This window comes from Epinephelus moara, chromosome 12 (assembly GCF_006386435.1).
Source record: "Epinephelus moara isolate mb chromosome 12, YSFRI_EMoa_1.0, whole genome shotgun sequence".
Lineage (NCBI taxonomy): Eukaryota > Metazoa > Chordata > Actinopteri > Perciformes > Serranidae > Epinephelus > Epinephelus moara.
In genome coordinates, this window is record NC_065517.1 from 1,692,392 (window position 1) to 1,701,850 (window position 9,459).

Here is a 9,459-nt window from a genome sequence, read left to right on the forward strand (position 1 = left end):
AACTTGACTCCACGTGGGAATATCTTGCCAAAACTTCACACATATAATGACAGTCCAGCCCTGAACACATCTACAGAGGAATTTTGAATCACCGCCATAGCGCCACCTACTGGCAACAGAAAGCTACTTTATACATTCTTTGATGTCCCTCTAATAGCAGGTTAATCAGACCCACCTAAAACTTGCTGGTCTAAGTCCTTAGACCTTGATGATACTTAAAAATGAAGCTTTTGAGTTTTCATCAAACGCTGTCACCGTGGCGCCGCCTTGTTCGCCATCAAACACGATGTTGTTTCGAAGGGACAAGGGATGCTTGAAAACTCACCAAACGTGGCATACACATCACAGGTTGCAAGTCCTGTTGTCTGATGTGATTTTTGTGCTTTGATGCACCAAGATGGCTCAACAGCGCCCCCTAGAATATTTCAATTCAGCAGCCCCCAAAGCTGGTTTGACCTGCATGTATGAAACTTGGTAGTCACCTGTAACACTCTGTCACGTACAAAAAAGCCTCTTGGAGCCATGCTCCAAACCCAACAGGAAGTCTGCCATTTTGAATTTACTTGTGCCACTTTTGTGCATTATTGCCCATTTCCAGGGCTTGTAAATTAACGAACTTGTCCTACAGATTTAATCAGATTGGCTCCAAACTTGGTGTATGTAAGCGTGACTATGTTGTGACCAAAAGTTATCACAGGATTTGCCCAATGTTGAATGGCACGCTCGCTGCTGAGCGTTGAATCTTGAGGTCTCGCCATGAAAAACGAAATTGCTGTAGCTTTGGCATAAATGGTATAATCTCCACCAAACTTGACATGATTCATATTAGTCCCGCCCTGAACACATTCTCATTACCATATTTCATTATAATCATAGCGTCACCTAGTGTCGAAAGGAAGTACTTCTTATCAGACACTTCAGGATTAACCTGAAATTTCAGTGCTGTGGTCTATATTTGATGTTCGCAAACATGACATATCATTAGTGTCTACGTTTGCTGCAGAGGGTTTAATTTTGATGTCTCGCCATGAAACAGGAAATTGCTATAAATTTGGAGTAAATGGTCCGTTGTCCACCAAACTTGACATGGTTCATATGTGTCCCACCCTGAACACATTTATATGACAATATTCCGTGATAGTCATAGCGCCACCTAGTGGTGAAAGGAAGTACTTCTTACCAGACATTTATCTTTGGATTACCCTGAAATTTCAGTGCTGTGGTGTGTATTTGATGTACACAAACATGACATATCATTAGTGTCTATATATCATTAGTGTCTATGCGTGCTGCAGAGGGTTTAATTTTGATGTCTCGCCATGAAACAGGAAATGTCTATATTTTTGCAGTAAATGTTCTGATCTCCATCAAACTTCAGATGATTCATATTAGTCTAACCCTGAAAACATTTATTTGACCATATTTCCTTATACTCATAGTGCTACATAGTGGTGACAGGAAGTAGGTCTCAAACACTTATCTTTTGATTCATCTGAAAGTTAAATGCTGTGGTGTATATTTGATGTATAAAAACATGATGTATAATTACTGCGCTCTCCAACTCCCTCTAGTGGAAAGAGGAAGTGATACAAAATGTGAAATATGTCATTCCAGCACTGTATCAGGGAAATGCCAAGTCACTACTGCATGCGATGTCTAACTTTGACAGAAATGAATTGACACGTCAGAAGACATCCTGCCAGCCCCCCCGAGTTGCGTGAAGGTGCGAGGGCCCGTTCATCGCTGCTTGCAGCTTTAATTATTATTATTATTATTATTCCGACATTTCGTGTCCCAATTTCGCCCCTTTCCCAAATTTCAAAATGCTTCTAACTTTCCACATTCGTCCGGCCGGATCCGAAATTCGATATTTTTGAGCGGTTGCACATGGTCGACGCGAAATGCCGAAATAGCTCCCCCTACAAATTTTCAAAAAACCCTCCCCTTGGGGTTAGTTTGTCATAGGCAAACGAAATTTGGTACACACATGTATCATACCGAGACGCACAAAAAAGTCTCCTGACATCATGGTAAAATCCCAACAACAAGTCAGCCATTTTGTTTTGAATTTTTTCGTTATGGCGATTTCCACAACTTAAATTTGAACTAACTCCTCCTAGGGATTTCATCCAATCGACTTCAAATGGGCTACAGATCATCCTGAGAACATGCTGATCAAAAGTTATTAAAAGCTTTTGTCTATGTCAAGGGGCGTGGCCGCTATCACATGACAAATTTTGGCGACTTTTCGTTTTCTTGCCATCGAATTTCGAACGGCTCTCCCGCCCACATACTTGATCTCAGCAGCTTCAAACTTGCTGGACAAGATGATGGCTCCTCCCCGAACTCCCCGATATTTTAATATCCCACCTTACTCATAGTGCCTCCCGGTGGTAACAGTAAGTGACCAGTTTTTACTTTAACATGTACTAATGCAACGAACTTGACCGCATCAACTTCATTCCACTTCTAATGCATGCAGAACAAGTTGGTGAAGCTACCTTATGAACGCTGTGAAGCTATGTCTAAAGGCCAATTTCCACCAGATGCGTGTTGGTTGCGTCTCCGCTCCGGCACGGCAGCGGAGCTGATAGGATTCAATTCTAGTCAATGTGTGTGTTTCCACCGGCACTCCGGAGCCCTCCGCAACAGATACGCAGGACTTTTATTTTTGCCGGACACCGGAGCACAACGCAGCTTTTCAGCACAGAGCAGATCGTGCGGGGCAGGACGCAGCTTTTCAGCACAGAGCAGATCGTGCGGGGCAGGAAGTCGTGCACAGAAACACAATAAAACGTCCGGTTAATTTTCAAAATAAAATACACAGTGTTCACGGTGGATCATATTTCCCTGCACTACACCTTAAAAACTACATAATGGGCAGAGGCAGGCCTGAAGTCAACAGGTCAGAGGTTTTCAGACATCATTTCACCCCGTGAACACCATGGACGAGGAGATATTAATCATGGCAGTGCACAGATGTCTTCCGGCGGAGCTGTACCGCACCGCACAGCAAACGCAGCCGGTGGGTATTGACGGACGGCGGAGCACGCAGCGGATAACCAGCTCTGCCGTTCCGCAACGGACACGCATCCAGTGGAAATCCGGCGTAATGGTGTCCATGTGGCAGCATGGCAACTACCAATCCCTCGCCACTAAATACGTTTGGCATTTTGATGGCTTCAGCAACCTCATCTCCTCATGAAAATTGATACACAGGTCAAGAATGGCGAGCTCTTACATCTGATAGGGGCGTCGCCCATGGGGGGGACAAAATGCCTCTATAGCGCCCCCTTGAAATTTTCAAAAAACCCTCCCCTTAAGGGTTTTTTTGGAGTCGGAACATGAAAATTGGTCCACATGTTTATGTTGTCCAGATGCACATAAAAGTCTCTGGCACCAATGGTCTACTCCAAACAGGAAGTCGGCCATTTCGATTTTGACTTGTCATTTTGGCGTGATTACCACATGTTGTATTTTAATGAACTAGTCCTCGGGATTTCATCCAATCGACTTCAAATTTCTTACAGATCATCCAGAGACCATGCTGATCAAAAGTTATTAAAAGCTTTTCTCTATGTCAAGGGGTGTGGCTGCTATTGTGCCTCCCTCAACACTAAATACCTTTGGCTTTTTGATGGCTTCAACGACCTCATATCCTCATGAAAATTGATACACAGGTCAAGAATGGCGAGCTTTTGCATCTGATAGGGGCGTTGCCCATGGGGGGGACAAAATGCCTCTATAGAGCCCCCTTCAAATTTTCAAAAACACCTCCCCATAGGGTTTTTTTGGAGTTGGAACATGAAAATTGGTACACGTGTATGTTGTCCAGATGCACATAAAAGTCTCACGCACCAGTGGTCTACTCCAAACAGGAAGTCGGCCATTTTGATTTTGACTTGTCTTTTTGGCGTGATTTCCACGTGTTGTATTTTAACGAACTCGTCCTAGGGATTTCATCCAATCGACTTCAAATTTTTTATAGATCATCCAGAGACCATGCTGATCAAAAGTTATTGAAAGCTTTTCTCTATGTCAAGGGGCGTGGCCTCCATGGCACCACCATATTTGATGCCTCACCATGCATATTGAAGCAGCTCTCTCTCCCACATACTTCATCCAAACTGCTTCAAAATTTCTGTACTTGATAAGAGCGCTGCCCTCAACGCTTGTATATGCTCATATGTAAGAGAGATATGAAATGGCTGACAACAGAGAACTAGATGGCCGAATCAAAGCTGGCCTCAGATCGGGGGAGGTGTTTGTCTGACCATGTGGTCAGGACAAAGACAAAGGAAAAGAAGCGGGAACTTTGAGATGCCTCTTTGGGTGTAGCTCTGTTGAAAGCCTATTTGTTAATGAGTCTATGTGAATGTGATTTGTGTTGCAAATGATCTGGATTAGTGCAGAGATTGTTTAGTTGTGTGCAAGAATCTTTCTGTGAACAGCATAAGCAAACTAAACACTTAGCTTTGGCAAAGCCAACTGACCAATGTCCTAACTGAAAACAATTACAACAATAACTCAATGACAGCATTAAATCACATACAACAAATTAAACAGTCTTGCTTAGCCTGTAAAGGTGTGATAAAGCTATGCCCAGTTGTTACGTTACCGATCCTTGAATGGATGGTAGAAAGAGCTGCTTTGTTAGCTGGCAGAGGAAGGCGGGAAAGAGCTGTGGTTCCAGATGCAGTCTTTGTTGTGTCCTTTGTTCCAAAGGTGAAACTCTGAGGAAGCTGGTCGCTCAGGGTCTTTGCAGAGTTAGATGCTGTGTGCTAACTCAACTTGGTTCTCTTTGTTGCTCGAAAGAGGAGGCCTGTCTGGGCACCTCTGGGCTGGTCCACAGCTCAGGACGAAGAGGTGTGAGCTGCTCGGCAGCTCAACGAGCAAGAGAGCATCTGGACTGTTCCAGGCCCAACAAAAAAAAATGTCTGAAGGGAGCAGGCCTTCTACAGATGACATCACAGAGTCACATGTCACTGTAAAAGTTCTGTCCAATCAAGTTTGGCGACTGTTCTCACTGAGGTGAGAAATAGCTCTCTTTGTCTGAAGAACAAAGAGCATGAAGAGAAGCCTTCACATGTCCAGTTTAGATTTTAACAAATGACAAATCATCTGTGGTCCTGTGAATCCCAACAAGTGTTATGACTCTTACAGTGAGATCCAGTGAGAAATTCAAACCCAAAGTGCCATGGCTATAATGTTCACATCAAATTCAATAACACACAGTAGATGTCTTGTGTAATATATATTTCTACACAATGCAGTTTGATAATTGGTTGTAGGAAGAGACAGTCCACAAAGTTCAAACCCATTTGAAGACCATTAGTTTTTCAGTACAAGGTTCCTGGCTGTGACATTTTAGGTACACGACCCCAGAGACAGTATTTCACTTAAGTGCAGTAATTGCAATGTGCAGAGCTTCATAAATGCTTATGTAGCAGCATAGAAATGGTTTGTTCATTTCTTTATGCATTATATTGCTTCACGTGACGAGCACCGCTGATAGCCAATCAGCTCGGTATAAAGGTGACCGCCATCCCTTTGCGCTCCCACCTGCGTCACTTCCGTGTCCGAAGTGTTTGCCTCGACAGGTATGGCTGCTCCCTGCTTCCTCTCGCTAGCTATTTGGTTGCATTGTTGCATGCTTTAAAGGTTGTTCTGTTGTGTTTTGTAGTGCCTGCTTGGGTGCTGCTTCATGCCGCTCACCATATGTGCTCCTGCATTTAGTTGTGGTAAGTGTCCTCTCTCTCTTGGTGTTATGATGTGTGCTAATATGTGGCTAATGCTAGTGTGGTCACAGGTAAATGCTGGTGACTGCCGGAGATCTCTCCTCCTCCCTCCTCATGTGTGTGCGCGTGTGTCTGCCTTTGATCAAGGGTATGTATGTGTTTTAAATTTAGTTTGCAACCGCATCATGGTCGGCTTTTGGTTTAGAAATGCTAACGTTATGTTTCGGATAGGTGTAACTGCATGCTGGCCGCTGTAAACAGCTGATTGGGGCTGCTGCTGCTTTGTCTCCACAAAAGAAGCTCGCTGCTGCGTTGTCTCCATGGACGCATTGCTGTGTCATTCAAAGTTTCGCTGCTGTTTGTCTCCCAAAGAGACTCTTTGGTTGCTGCTGTCTACACGGCGTCCCCCTGCCTGGCCTTCACAGCATCAACCGGCTGCTGGGCTTTTGATAGTTGGGCTGCAGCCTACAGACCTGCTGCTATCTTCCTGCTGTGCATGACTGCTGCCTATACAGCAGACTTAATATGACTTTTAAACCTGGTCTAAACCGAGTCATTTGTATATTATTTGAGTTATTTGTATAGGTTTATTTCTATATTTCCTTTGTTTATATTGATTTTGATTGCTTTGTCGCCTATTTAATTGACTTTGCTGATTGAGTTAATTTGAGAGATTTTCTGTTAGATATTTGTTTGGGCTTTGGGGTTTTGTTTCTTTGATTTGGTTTGCCATAAGTTCTAATTGGGCAGTTAATATTTTGCATATTTTGTGCTAAGACAGAAACCTGCCCATTAGTTATATATTTTGTTAGTTTGAGTGATTTCGTTTGCTTTTCCTTGTGTTGTGGCAACCCTACTAATTTGTTTTATTTATTATTATTATTATTATTTCAGTTGCTGAAGGCTCGTGGCAGTGCCGGTGATTTGGGTGGTGTCGTCCTCCCCATTTTGTGTGCTGTGCTCCCTGGGACTGGTTACTCCACAGAGTGTGAACGTCACGTGTGTGTGTGTGTGTGTGGGTGATTACATTGTTTCTTTATTATTTTGGTGGATCACTTCTCCCTATCACTAGCTCTCGTCCACCTAGCATTGCTCAGCTCCTGATAAGTTCAATTTCCCCTCCCTGTATGAATGGACTCTGAAAACTTTTAATATTGTTTAATAAAAATATTGTTTTTTTACAACTTGGTACCTTGTCTCAAGCTCATTTGAGTATAACAAACCTGTGTGTCCTTAGTGTTAAAAGTGCAATAATTCCCTGGGTGAAATTCCCATGGTGGTGTTGTCGTGCAACTGATCACATTCTTGAGGCACATACAGACGTGCATCATCATACACTTATATCTCCACCCTCCCTCGCCACACTTATATTATCAATGGGAGTGCCAATATGTAGATGGGTTTCAACTTGAGGTCACTAGCACTCATTTGACCTCTGAACTCAATTCTGCCCTGCGCTCTCCAGAGTATTGACTGGGCCAGTTAAATCGTGTGTATGTTTCTCTTGTCAATTAACTACCAGACAATCCCCTGTTCCTGTGCTCTCAATTCACTGCACCAGAGGATTTTAACTCAACACTACATCACTCACACTACCCAGCTCCCCAGAGACTGGCAGCTGAGTCAGCAGACAGGATTTAGAGGGTTTGAAGATTAGGAAGCTCATAATATTAGTGGGGTTACTAAATACAACACACACTTCTGCTTCTGATCTGCCATCTTATGTGTTATTTTTGATGCAAAATGTTCAGGTTTTGAAAGATTGCTATAATAGTTTAGGAAAAGTTTACAGAAATTTGCATTTAATTTGGCTGAGGGAGGGTTTTGTTCACTTACATATATATCTATATAGATATACATAGATATTTTTTATGGCATGCTGTTCAGAAAATTATTATATATATAATATGAAGTTTGAATATATGGAATGAATGAAAGTCTGAATATATTCAGACAGAGAATGAAACCCTGGAGTGTATAACGGAGCACGAGCGGATTTTACAGGAAATTGAGAGTACAGACACGGCCTGTGTTGGTCCCACCCTTCGTGGTACCTATACACCCTTACCACCTCATCACAACCCCGCTGGCTCCACTGACTGTTGTCCTAGTTTTGCATCGACCCACCGACTACCGGCACCTCCTACCCTTGCACCTAGCCATTAGCATAGCTTAAGCTAGCCAACGTGCTACATCCATGGCCTGTGACAACACAATGCTCACAAAAGCAAACAAACAGATTACAGACCTTAAGGAAGACATCCACCGACTCTCTCAGGAACTGCAAGATAAACAGGCCATGCTGACCTCCTGCTTGGACCTGGCTCATGAACAGTCCTTGCACATTGTCTCCCTCAAAGCAGCCCTCCAGGACACCGTCCCATGGGATACCTCCACATGTCCGTGGCCTTCCTCCTCCTCCACACCCAGCCTCCAGACATCCTGGGCTGAAGTTGCGATCCGCGACAGAAAGAGACTCCACTCTAGTCTGTTAATCAGCCCTAAACCTAAACTAGATTATAATTCATTTGAAAGCCTCGTTCTTAGTCTTTTACATCCGACCTGGAAAACCTCGCAGCCACTTTTATTTGTTATAGTGTACCATGCTCCTGGCCCGTATTCTGAATTTGTTTCTGAATTCTCAGAGTTTTTATCCAGTTTAGTTCTTAAATCAGATAAAGTTATTATTGTAGGCGATTTTAACATTCATGTCGACGTTGATAATGACTCCCTGGCTACTGCGTTTATCTCATTATTAGACTCCATTGGCTTCAGTCAGGGTGTACATGAACCCACTCATTGCTTTAACCATACCCTCGATCTAGTTCTGACGTATGGAATTGAAAGTTTAAGTTTAAGTTTTAAGTTTATTTACTTTATTAATCCCCCTGAGGAGAAATTCAATGTTTTCACTCTTGCTTGTCAATTACACACAGGTCCAAAAGACACACACATGCACAAACAGGACCTATACATGCACTAAGTGGAGAGATGTCAGAATGAGGGGGCTGCCCTTGGTGAGGCACCCCGAGCTGTTGGGGGGTTCGGTGCCTTGCTCAAGGGCACCTCGGCAGTGCCCAGGAGGTGAACTGGCCACCAGTCCACGCTCCATATTTTTGGTCCAGACGGGGACTCGAACTGGCGACCCTCCGGTTCCCAACCCAAGTCCCTATGGACTGAGCTACTGCCGCCCCAACATCTAGAAAATTGATAACCTAAAAGTCTTTCCACAGAATCCCTCGCTGTCGGATCATTATCTGATTACGTTTGATTTCTTTTTACTCGATTACACGCCACTCAGCAACAGTTACTATACTAGATGTTTATCAGATAGTGCTGTCGCAAAATTTAAGGAAAAGATTACTCCGTCGTTAAATTCAATATCAAGTCCCTCAGTAACAGAGGTTTCCTGTACCGACTTTAACCTCTCCCGAATTGATCATTTTGTCGATAGCGCCATAGGCTCGCTGCGAACAACACTCGCCTCTGTAGCTCCTCTTAAAAAGAAGTTAAAAAAGCAAAGAAAGTTCACTCCTTGGTATAACTCTCAAAGCCGTAAGTTAAAACAAATATCGCGAAAATTTGAAAGGAATTGGTGATTAACCAAACTGGAAGAATCTCGTTTAATCTGGACAGACAGTCTCAAAACTTATAAGAGGGGCCTCGCTTAGGTCAATATATCACAACAATCGTTCATTTTGTGATGAAAGCACAAAATTTC